Source organism: Aegilops tauschii, chromosome 3 (assembly GCF_002575655.3).
Source record: "Aegilops tauschii subsp. strangulata cultivar AL8/78 chromosome 3, Aet v6.0, whole genome shotgun sequence".
Classification (NCBI taxonomy): Eukaryota; Viridiplantae; Streptophyta; class Magnoliopsida; order Poales; family Poaceae; genus Aegilops; species Aegilops tauschii.
In genome coordinates this window covers 122,735,801-122,748,831 of record NC_053037.3, presented here as the reverse complement: position 1 = coordinate 122,748,831, position 13,031 = coordinate 122,735,801, and positions in this window count along the sequence as shown.

Here is a 13,031-nt window from a genome sequence, read left to right as displayed (position 1 = left end):
GTTTTTCATGAGACGCGTTATTCTGCTTGCACCTGTAGGGCCATACTTCTGGCAGTGAACATGTTACATGTGCTAAATTACATACCAGTGCACATATAGTTAATATGCTTTAGTTTTGTTCTGATGCCACCTGTTGGTTCCATCAGGCTGCTTAATGTTCTCTATGTTTAATTACACATCAGCAAACTAGCATGTGGTTCCGCTGCTTTTTGTTTGTTTTACCCTTCATTTTCTGATGCAAGCTATTACATCACTGCTCCGAGCCTCTGTTCATTACTTGTTTGTGTGTTCTTGATCTTCCCAAGTTGCATGACTAATTTGATGCTTCTATTAATTATGGAGCTGCCAACCCCATCAAGCAAAATATTTGTTCTTTTGGGGCTGGCACTGTGACACCCCAAAATTTTGGCCTCATTTTATTTATTAAAATGTTGCCAGGAAATAAAACTTTTCCAAATTGTCAAGTTTTACCTTTTGTGATTTTGGATTTTTGCCTCTAGTGGGAGAAACCTTCAAAGGTATTGTTGGATTTGTTTACTCTCTTTTATAAAACCATTATTTATCAGTGGATTCAAATGTTGCAAGATTTATTTATTCAAAAATCTTTATCTCTTTAAAATGATTCCTTTTGCATTTGGGGCCTATTTGCACTACAACCACTTGACAAATGCTTTTAAAAATTCCACCAAAATTTGGGGATGTCATGTGATGTTTCCACATCACTTTTATGCAAAGATACCTTCTGGCCATTGGAGATTTTGAGCTCTACACCAATTTTTCCAATCTGGTCCAGTAGGCACTTTTGCACTGCAACCCATTTAAATATTTCTTCAAAAATTCTTCCAAGTATTTGGAGATGACAGTGGATGCATACAACTCATCTTCAAGCAAAAACCCAATGATGTTCTTTGGAAAATTTGAGTGGATCAACCTCTTTTGCTTTCTGGTCCAAATTGGTGATTTGTACTGCAACCATATTTTTCCTTGCTCTAGTGACCCTGAGCTTTCTCCTACTTGTAGCCCTCCCTACCAAACTCTTAAGTCCAAGAGATTGGGCTCATTGGAGGTTTTGAAGTGCATGCCCTAAACCCTTCTGTTTTCTGTCCAGAACTGGAGTTTTGCAAAGCTTGCACTATCAACTTTCTGTTTTTGCCAAACTGGCCCTACCACCATCTCCTGTGTCCAAGGAGGCACTGATCTGGAGTTTTTGGCCACTCCAAGAGTTGCCTATGTGCATCTGGCATTCTGTCGAACACCTGGTGTGCACAGCCACTTTTGGCAAGCTCTCTGGTTTGCACTATGGACTTGAACCCCTGACCTACCCACCTTGTCCACTGAGTGCCTTGCTACCCCTACCTCCGTCCTGTGCAGTGCCAGCTCCACCCTCGAGCTCTAGAGCGCGCTGGCATTGCGTCGAACAGGTGCCGTGCGTGCTCTGGGCGCGCCCAGAGCGCACGTTTTGCACGCGCGCGCACTACGCCGACACGCCGCACTGCCGCACGCGACGCGACCCGACCCTGGCTCCCTCTGCATCGTTGAGCCACGCACTAGTCGCCCCCCTGCTCCACGATCTCTCTGGCGCCCTGCTGCGCCGCTGGCCGCGCCCTGGCGGCACGCCGGCGTCGGCAGTGACCTCTGCCATGTTCGGCGCCGCCCAAGCCACCAGCGCACGACAGCTGCCCCGGAGCACAGGCCGTGCTTATCCTCCCGCTCGTCGGAACGCGTTCGTCGCCGCCACGATGCCCTGCAACTACAGGAAAGCGGTCGCCGGCGATCTTATCTGCTGCCACCGCGGAGCCAGCCTCGTCACGCTATATAAAGGGTCCCCGAGCCCCTCCGAGCACTCACGCGACTTCAGACACTCCTCGTAGAGCTTCCCGCGTAGTGAATCGAACAGTAGTGGCCGTCTCCCTCAACTCCGGCCAGCCCGGCCGCCGCCAAGCTCCGGTGCAATTGGTCGCAACCGGCCACCCTCTCGCCCAACCAGCACCACCAGTCGCTCCCTCTGGTCCTTGCGGAGCTGCCCAGCTACTCATCTTCGATCAGAGACCACCGGAGCACAAAAAGCACTTCACCACCGCAGCTTTCCTCCGCCGCGGAGCTCGCCGCCGGCGACTCCTTCCACCTCCGCCGACCCATCAACCACCCCGAGGACCGCCTCGGTCTTGCCGTTCCATTCCCGCCCGCAGATGCCCTCGAGGAGCCGCCGTCCGTCGCCGGCGATCGCCGGAGCCCCGCTCCCGTCGGGCAGAAGAGAAGAGAAGGAGGGAAGGAACGGTCGAACCTGACCAGTGGGCCCTCTGGACCCACTGTCAGTGACCCACGCGGCGCCCTCTCTCTGTTTAAGTGGAGGCACAAAACCCCCGAGTGCGTTTCCTCTGCTGCGAAAGCGTATTTCTGCTGAAACGATTTCCTTTTTTTTCTGGTTTTATTTAAAAACAGAGTTGACCAAACTTTGACTGGCTATAACTTTTAAAATAAAACTCCAAATGAGTTGATTCTTTTTCCTACGTCTCTCAAATTTCATCTAGTTTATTTTAAGGTTTATTTCAAAAATATTTGAGACAGGTTTTGGTACTGTGTTTGAAATATTTGTATTTGTGTATTTTGCAAAATAGGATTTTTGGAGAAAAAGGAAAGCTTCCAATAAAGTGCATCCTTTGCATACTCTTGAAGGCAAGCATTTCTGAACTCTGGCATAACATTTGTTGTGGTGTTTTGATGCGATCACAACACCTTTTGACTTGGAGTAGATGTGACAGTTTATGTATCGATGTAGTCTCGTGCATGAGTGCACTTTGGAGCTTGTTTGTGGCCAGCAATGGATACCCTAAGGATTTGTATCGCCCTCGTGAGCTTCTCTTGCACACCGGTAGGAAGCGGGAAAGTCGTGGTCTTGGGTAGACACGAGCTTGTCCCTAATCCCTCGTTGAGACGAGTATGCCCGGCATAGCATGGTGAGGCTCGAGGAGTGGTGATTTATTTCACTAGTGGTAATATTGTTGGTGGATACTTGGATCACCTGAGTCGGTTGTAGACCGAGTCTTGTTCAGTAGCTTCCTTTGTCGGTACCACCACTTGTCCCTGCAGGGGACAGGGTATGGTTCAGTAGGTTGTCAACCCCTTTCCAAAGCACACACCGTACAGAGAGGCCGTGATGAAGGTCCCGTGGCCACGGATTAAAGCCTGTCATTCGGTCCGGGGGCATGGGTGTTTCGGTTGTAGCCGAAGGGGATAGCTTCCCCAGTTTGCGCGCGGTATAAATTTTGTGATCCCATGCTACGTCGAGGTTGTAGCCTCCCCACTTAGAGTTTTGCTTGGCAGGTGTCGTGGGTGATTCCAGACACTGGTGAGTTAAGCTGGTGTGTGCAGGTCAGGCGTGTTTTCAATCAAAAGACCGTAGACGGAATTAGTCCCGAGGGACTGAGTAATCCCGTTACTCGTGGAAAATGGTACTCCCTCTGCAGAGGATATATCCTGTCAGATAGTCCTGTTCTTAAGTAAAGGCCACAACCCGAGTTGAGTCTCTGTAACGGCATTCGGATGGAGAACGATTTAATTAGAGCTTAGTAACGGAATTCGGATGGAGATACGGCTTGACTAAATTATCGGTTTTCGGATGGAGAAACGATTGTACTAAATTTTGTTTATGATTATGGCACCCTTGGATTATGATCTTTATTGTTTTGGACTAACCATTTATATTACGTATATTATTGAGTATCCCTGGGATGGTTCTACCTCCTGGATATTCACTGTGATTATTCTTTTATAAGCCCTTTATGTGGTGTCGCTCAGACGCCCGACTGCGGCATTATTATTTCTGCGTTTTCCGCTCGAGGAGTCATTCAGACACTCGTTTGGCACCAGTATTATTATTTCTGCATTTTCCGCTCGAGGAGTCATTCAGACACTCGTTTGGCACCAGTATTATTATTTCTGCATTTACCGCTCGAGGAGTCATTCAGACACTCGTTTGGCACCAGTATTACTATTCTGCATTTTACCGCTCGAGGAGTCATTCAGACACTCGTTTGGCACCCAGTATTTTATTTTGGTATATTTTTATCCATATGTGTGCATCATGATTTTTTTTTGTATATTTCGTGACGGATCTATGATCATCTATTAAACCTGGAGTATGTTTGATATATTATACCCGTGTTCTTAATGTTTGCAAGTACATTCAAACGTACTCACTGGCTTGTCCCTGGCTATTGTCTTGGCCAGATTCCTTGCTTGGAGTTAAGCATCGCGGTGACAACCTCGGAACCTACGCTGTTGACGTTTGCAGCCTCGCGAAGATAGGAGTTATCCTGGTCAGCTGTTCTTGTGGGAAATGGAGCCCCATAGACGCAGATGTTTCCAACCGCTTCCGCCCTCAACCATTAGAAACCAAGTGTTGTACTCCCAGGCCTAAATGGTCTTGTACTACATATTTTTGTTCCTTGTTGGAATTCTTGTATCAAGTTGGTACCTCATCAGCTAACAGTAATCCTGGGGCTGGTGAGCACACAGGCCGTTTTTCTGGGAATTTATATCCCAAAAATCCGGCCGTGACAGACTTGGTATCAGAGCCAGGCTGACCATTGGCTAATCCTATCTTAGCCAGGTCGATAAACTTAGGTTAACCAAACCATCAGACCTTGGCCTAACCCCCGGTCAAGCTTCCCGCGTAAGGTAGCTCCACAGTGACCCGACGCCTTTTCGGCGGACGGTGCCCAACCTATCAGCCTAGCACGTCGATCACGCGCCAGTGACCGACACCCAACCCGTCTCTATCGCAAGCGTGCGGAGGAAGACTCCGTCCCCTTTTCCTATAAAAAGGGCACGCTAGCCACGGCACAGCACAGCCTCTTTCCCCCAAACCCAGCCACGATGCCTGGCCCCATTGTTCACAATGAGACCACGGCGACCAACCTTGGAGGTTTTGTGACCATGCTCGCAAACCTCACCCGCCGTGCCTATGCGTTAGAAGAGCCTCCTAAGTATGTTGTGTACCAAGGACCCATGTACGGTGAAAGCCGTCAGTACTGGGCTACTGTGCACATCTACGGTAGGGGTCTGTCGCCAGAACGCCCCTACAGGTTCACTGGAAGGACAACTTCCTTTGAGCCACAAGCCATCCAACTGGCAGCCCGAGAAGCTATAGTTCAACTCCGGCACTTGTCGCCCAGAGTTAACTGTCGCTCGTTCTACTACTACCCCAGTCGTGACGGGTATGGTAGGCCGCCCCAAGTTGCCAACGGAGACCACGAGACGGATCCTGCGCTGCTGCATCTGGTGCGCTATGTAAGCGCACTAGAGCAACTGTTCGACCAGGTCACTCTGGATCTGATCGCAGCTCGTGGAGAGCTGGTTCGCCGAGCCCCGGCAAGGAGAGAAGCGGAGCCCGACACCGACAACCCAGTCGTGCTGTTCGGACACCCGATCGATCCCCCGAGGTCTGCTCCAGCCATCCACCAGAGCACTTTGGTGACCCTAGAAGCGCTTCGCCGCCTTTTGGAGACCCATTCCAGCGGGATCTGGGCCAACAACCCCCGGGATGGTCATCACCATCTCCCCGACCCTGCAGCACCTCAGCCTCAACCAGCAAATCCTGATGGTGAGAACCGTGGAGAAGCATCGGCGTCCGCAAGGCCAGCCCTCTTAGACATTAACGAAGTAGACTAAGTCGCTCAAAGTTGTATCGAGCCTTAGTTTTCCTACGCTTTGTAATGTGTGACCTTGTAGCGCTTGTATTGCATGATGTCTGTTTGAGCGCTCCTATTTTTGGACTAGTAGCTATGCATGGGTACGTTGGCGTACAATTGCATTGTTTTTATTTTTTGGGCGCAACTACCTAGACCAACCCCGTCGGCTCCCACAGTAATGCGTCCCATTTATGTGATGGGTATATCTGTGGCTTTGACCTGAGTACAGGATCGGCAATCAGTTACCCTTCACCCCGGTAGAAATCCCAGCCCCGGTGCTATATAAAGGCCACTTCGCGACCTTGCCGAGCACCCCTCACCTTTGTGCGCAGCGCTCACAGCCATTCCTTGCCATGTCGACCCCCAGTATTTATCTGAGAACCCCAGACGCAACCCCCGGCAGTTTTGTCAAATTATTGTGGGACTTTACCTGCAGTACTATGAGTGCCACCCGTCCACCCCAGTACGAGCTGCTCAAATCGAGGATCACTCCATCCACCTCGAAATATTGGGCAGTGGTGCACATCCCTCCCGCCTACCCAAACCAAGATCCCACGGAAGTCTCCTTCGTGGGGAAATCCATGCCGACTCCGCATATGGCTATAGAAGCTGCTGCGTACGAGGCGATCGCTCGTCTTCGATTCGCAGTACCCTATGCCAGCGAGCGAGGATACTATTATTTTCCGAGTCGTGCAGCACCCGGAGAAGTTGCATCTTTTCCTGGTGGGCGCATTGAGAGAGATCCAGTACTAGCCAACCTTGCCCAGTACGTCATCGCTCAGGAGCGTTTAACTCAGCGAGTAATGGGTTATCTCCAGAGCCTCGCTGATTTAAATCCTCGGATCGCTATTGGCAGACCACTGAGGCCTGACCAAGAAGGACGCATTCATCGACTGGTCAACCCGCTTCCCCCGATAGAAGAGGAGTGTGCCCCGGTGCCAGAGGCGTTTTCTCAGGACCCTGTCGCTTTAGCGTTCCCCATGTAAACGCCTCCGATGTATTTATTGTCCCAGTACTTGTATTTATGTGATGCAGCATGTCCGTAAAATCTTTGTGCGACGGATCCGATTTTTCTTTAGTTCCTGTTTTGTGAGCAGTGTTACGGCTGTTAGTTTTGTTTTAATTATTTCTTCTCTCGCAACATGTTTTTCGAGGGGATTTCTTTCTCCGAGTCACTGCTGCGTATATATTTTCACAACATAGATTTTTATTCGCGCTACATCGTAGCGGCAGACTCTCAGCAGCAACCCCTCGACCTCGAGCACTGTTACAAATCCTTGAACACATTTTTGCGCCTATCTAACCACACTCGAGGGCACCACAGTCTCGGTAAGAGAGATTTGTGAGTGTTCATTCGGGCGCGAGCTGCCCCAGCACTCCGACGGCAGTCAGCCCCGATTCCGCGCCTAATCCACATGATCGCCGCCACCGCGAAGAGCTAACACTCGTGCGGCAGCATCACGACGATCGTCCAGGATCATCGCGCACAGGAGCACGGAGAACCCCAGCAGCACCGCCAAGCCCCCACACACCAGGACCACATACCAGTCCGGCATTGCCTCCGCCATTGGAGCCTCAGCTCGAGCTCCTGACAGCAGCTATGGAGAAGAAGGAAGGAGGAGTAGGAGCGAGGCCGGGTGTGAGGAAGAAGAGAGGAGCACCGCGATCGTTTTATAGCCCGAGATCGGTGTACGGTGGGCGAGGTCCACCAGCGCCACTCGTCGCTCGACCGCCGGTGTTCGGAGGCAAGCCCGCGAGCAGTACCGACAGCGCCCTGGCCCGCGAGGTGAGTGCACGCTGCACCGGCAGCACGCACGCCGCGCACTACCCCGGTACGGCCTTGATGCCCTACGAGCTAGGCATCGCCGGTGGAGGAAGCGCGGGAGAACGCGCGAGGGAGAAGAGAGAGCCAGAGGAAGGAGAAGAGGCCGACAGTGGGCCCTGGGCCCACCTGTCAGCCAGAGAGAGCACGGTGCTCCCGGGTGCGACCAGCTTATTTTAGTAATTTAGAATTTATTCTAAATTACTGTATCCAGTAGAAATATCTCGTTTTCCCTAACCGTGGATTTTTCCACGCTGCGCCAGTGTAGCACACTGTGGTTTTACCCCACTTATTGCCCTCTCACTGTAGCCTTTTGGTTTTTGTGCAACTAGAGGATTTCATTGATAAAAGCAATTTTATTTCAAAAACAATTCTTGTCCAAAACAGCTTTTAACAAATCTCGAGGACGAGATTTTTCTTAAGGGGGGTAGTGTTGTGACACCCCAAAATTTTGGCCTCATTTTATTTATTAAAATGTTGCCAGGAAATAAAACTTTTCCAAATTGTCAAGTTTTACCTTTTGTGATTTTGGATTTTTGCCTCTAGTGGGAGAAACCTTCAAAGGTATTGTTGGATTTGTTTACTCTCTTTTATAAAACCATTATTTATCAGTGGATTCAAATGTTGCAAGATTTATTTATTCAAAAATCTTTATCTCTTTAAAATGATTCCTTTTGCATTTGGGGCCTATTTGCACTACAACCACTTGACAAATGCTTTTAAAAATTCCACCAAAATTTGGGGATGTCATGTGATGTTTCCACATCACTTTTATGCAAAGATACCTTCTGGCCATTGGAGATTTTGAGCTCTACACCAATTTTTCCAATCTGGTCCAGTAGGCACTTTTGCACTGCAACCCATTTAAATATTTCTTCAAAAATTCTTCCAAGTATTTGGAGATGACAGTGGATGCATACAACTCATCTTCAAGCAAAAACCCAATGATGTTCTTTGGAAAATTTGAGTGGATCAACCTCTTTTGCTTTCTGGTCCAAATTGGTGATTTGTACTGCAACCATATTTTTCCTTGCTCTAGTGACCCTGAGCTTTCTCCTACTTGTAGCCCTCCCTACCAAACTCTTAAGTCCAAGAGATTGGGCTCATTGGAGGTTTTGAAGTGCATGCCCTAAACCCTTCTGTTTTCTGTCCAGAACTGGAGTTTTGCAAAGCTTGCACTATCAACTTTCTGTTTTTGCCAAACTGGCCCTACCACCATCTCCTGTGTCCAAGGAGGCACTGATCTGGAGTTTTTGGCCACTCCAAGAGTTGCCTATGTGCATCTGGCATTCTGTCGAACACCTGGTGTGCACAGCCACTTTTGGCAAGCTCTCTGGTTTGCACTATGGACTTGAACCCCTGACCTACCCACCTTGTCCACTGAGTGCCTTGCTACCCCTACCTCCGTCCTGTGCAGTGCCAGCTCCACCCTCGAGCTCTAGAGCGCGCTGGCATTGCGTCGAACAGGTGCCGTGCGTGCTCTGGGCGCGCCCAGAGCGCACGTTTTGCACGCGCGCGCACTACGCCGACACGCCGCACTGCCGCACGCGACGCGACCCGACCCTGGCTCCCTCTGCATCGTTGAGCCACGCACTAGTCGCCCCCCTGCTCCACGATCTCTCTGGCGCCCTGCTGCGCCGCTGGCCGCGCCCTGGCGGCACGCCGGCGTCGGCAGTGACCTCTGCCATGTTCGGCGCCGCCCAAGCCACCAGCGCACGACAGCTGCCCCGGAGCACAGGCCGTGCTTATCCTCCCGCTCGTCGGAACGCGTTCGTCGCCGCCACGATGCCCTGCAACTACAGGAAAGCGGTCGCCGGCGATCTTATCTGCTGCCACCGCGGAGCCAGCCTCGTCACGCTATATAAAGGGTCCCCGAGCCCCTCTGAGCACTCACGCGACTTCAGACACTCCTCGTAGAGCTTCCCGCGTAGTGAATCGAACAGTAGTGGCCGTCTCCCTCAACTCCGGCCAGCCCGGCCGCCGCCAAGCTCCGGTGCAATTCGTCGCAACCGGCCACCCTCTCGCCCAACCAGCACCACCAGTCGCTCCCTCTGGTCCTTGCGGAGCTGCCCAGCTACTCATCTTCGATCAGAGACCACCGGAGCACAAAAAGCACTTCACCACCGCAGCTTTCCTCCGCCGCGGAGCTCGCCGCCGGCGACTCCTTCCACCTCCGCCGACCCATCAACCACCCCGAGGACCGCCTCGGTCTTGCCGTTCCATTCCCGCCCGCAGATGCCCTCGAGGAGCCGCCATCCGTCGCCGGCGATCGCCGGAGCCCCGCTCCCGTCGGGCAGAAGAGAAGAGAAGGAGGGAAGGAACGGTCGAACCTGACCAGTGGGCCCTCTGGACCCACTGTCAGTGACCCACGCGGCGCCCTCTCTCTGTTTAAGTGGAGGCACAAAACCCCCGAGTGCGTTTCCTCTGCTGCGAAAGCGTATTTCTGCTGAAACGATTTCCTTTTTTTTCTGGTTTTATTTAAAAACAGAGTTGACCAAACTTTGACTGGCTATAACTTTTAAAATAAAACTCTAAATGAGTTGATTCTTTTTCCTACGTCTCTCAAATTTCATCTAGTTTATTTTAAGGTTTATTTCAAAAATATTTGAGACAGGTTTTGGTACTGTGTTTGAAATATTTGTATTTGTGTATTTTGCAAAATAGGATTTTTGGAGAAAAAGGAAAGCTTCCAATAAAGTGCATCCTTTGCATACTCTTGAAGGCAAGCATTTCTGAACTCTGGCATAACATTTGTTGTGGTGTTTTGATGCGATCACAACACCTTTTGACTTGGAGTAGATGTGACAGTTTATGTATCGATGTAGTCTCGTGCATGAGTGCACTTTGGAGCTTGTTTGTGGCCAGCAATGGATACCCTAAGGATTTGTATCGCCCTCGTGAGCTTCTCTTGCACACCGGTAGGAAGCGGGAAAGTCGTGGTCTTGGGTAGACACGAGCTTGTCCCTAATCCCTCGTTGAGACGAGTATGCCCGGCATAGCATGGTGAGGCTCGAGGAGTGGTGATTTATTTCACTAGTGGTAATATTGTTGGTGGATACTTGGATCACCTGAGTCGGTTGTAGACCGAGTCTTGTTCAGTAGCTTCCTTTGTCGGTACCACCACTTGTCCCTGCAGGGGACAGGGTATGGTTCAGTAGGTTGTCAACCCCTTTCCAAAGCACACACCGTACAGAGAGGCCGTGATGAAGGTCCCGTGGCCACGGATTAAAGCCTGTCATTCGGTCCGGGGGCATGGGTGTTTCGGTTGTAGCCGAAGGGGATAGCTTCCCCAGTTTGCGCGCGGTATAAATTTTGTGATCCCATGCTACGTCGAGGTTGTAGCCTCCCCACTTAGAGTTTTGCTTGGCAGGTGTCGTGGGTGATTCCAGACACTGGTGAGTTAAGCTGGTGTGTGCAGGTCAGGCGTGTTTTCAATCAAAAGACCGTAGACGGAATTAGTCCCGAGGGACTGAGTAATCCCGTTACTCGTGGAAAATGGTACTCCCTCTGCAGAGGATATATCCTGTCAGATAGTCCTGTTCTTAAGTAAAGGCCACAACCCGAGTTGAGTCTCTGTAACGGCATTCGGATGGAGAACGATTTAATTAGAGCTTAGTAACGGAATTCGGATGGAGATACGGCTTGACTAAATTATCGGTTTTCGGATGGAGAAACGATTGTACTAAATTTTGTTTATGATTATGGCACCCTTGGATTATGATCTTTATTGTTTTGGACTAACCATTTATATTACGTATATTATTGAGTATCCCTGGGATGGTTCTACCTCCTGGATATTCACTGTGATTATTCTTTTATAAGCCCTTTATGTGGTGTCGCTCAGACGCCCGACTGCGGCATTATTATTTCTGCGTTTTCCGCTCGAGGAGTCATTCAGACACACGTTTGGCACCAGTATTATTATTTCTGCATTTTCCGCTCGAGGAGTCATTCAGACACTCGTTTGGCACCAGTATTATTATTTCTGCATTTACCGCTCGAGGAGTCATTCAGACACTCGTTTGGCACCAGTATTACTATACTGCATTTTTCCGCTCGAGCAGTCATTCAGACACTCGTTTTGCACCCAGTATTTTATTTTGGTATATTTTTATCCATATGTGTGCATCATGATTTTTTTTGTATATTTCGTGACGGATGTATGATCATCTATTAAACCTGGAGTATGTTTGATATATTATACCCGTGTTCTTAATGTTTGCGAGTACATTCAAACGTACTCACTGGCTTGTCCCTGGCTATTGTCTTGGCCAGATTCCTTGCTTGGAGTTAAGCATCGCGGTGACAACCTCGGAACCTACGCTGTTGACGTTTGCAGCCTCGCGAAGATAGGAGTTATCCTGGTCAGCTGTTCTTGTGGGAAATAGAGCCCCATAGACGCAGATGTTTCCAACCGCTTCCGCCCTCAACCATTAGAACACAAAGTGTTGTACTCCCAGGCCTAAATGGTCTTGTACTACATATTTTTGTTCCTTGCTTGGAATTCTTGTATCAAGTTGGTACCTCATCAGCTAACAGTAATCCTGGGGCTGGTGAGCACACAGGCCGTTTTTCTGGGAATTTATATCCCAAAAATCCGGCCGTGACAGGCACCTCGAACAAGCATAAAAATAGAGGGAAGCAGATATATTGTCGTGTATCCACACACCCTTCTTTCATTAGTTTAGATGAACCATTGATGATCAATTCGGACCAGTGCATGCGATTAAAATTAATTTTACCTAAATAGATGGTGCAGAATAAACTACAACAACTAGATTTGCAACCACGGGATGCTGACGATATCTTCAAAGAACATTGCAACAGCAGCTAGGCTTCACAGCAACATATGGTAAGCTAGTGCGTTTTAGTACATGTGAAATGTAATGCGAGTGGGCTGCTTTCTTGGCTTGTGCCCTCAACGTGTAATCCTACCGAATTACAAATAGTTCAGTTGTCTGCTTTGCTGTATTGCTTGATTCGAATGCTTATTTGTTGTTACACTATACCTGAGTTGGCCAATATGTCAGCAGTGCCTGTTGTACTATCGTAAAGAAATGCATGCCTATTTCATTCGAGTCCTTAACTTTTCCTCTCAACTTCATCACAAGACTGTCTTAATAGTTTATATGAGGCCACACTGTTAAGTGCTTTCTCAGATTATTTCAACTGCTTACATGCCTTGGCAACTTAAATATAGCGGTTGTACACTCCCTTTCAACTAGGGATGTCAACTGGGTCCCGTTTAATCCCGATTAAAGTCCACTAGTGGTATGATAGTTCAAAATAGTTTTTTGTTTTTTGAGGAAAATGAACTAGGGAGGTAGCAAAAACTAACTAGATGGGACTGGCGGATGTCGTTTATTTGCCACTTACATCCCTAGTTTCATCTTACCATTTTAATTTCTTTTCGGCTGATGCTGCTTCGAACCATTTAAATATAGTTTGCCATGCTCGGCAATAATTCGTCCGTCGTTTACCATGTAAGCTTACTGCCTGGATCATACGATAACTAT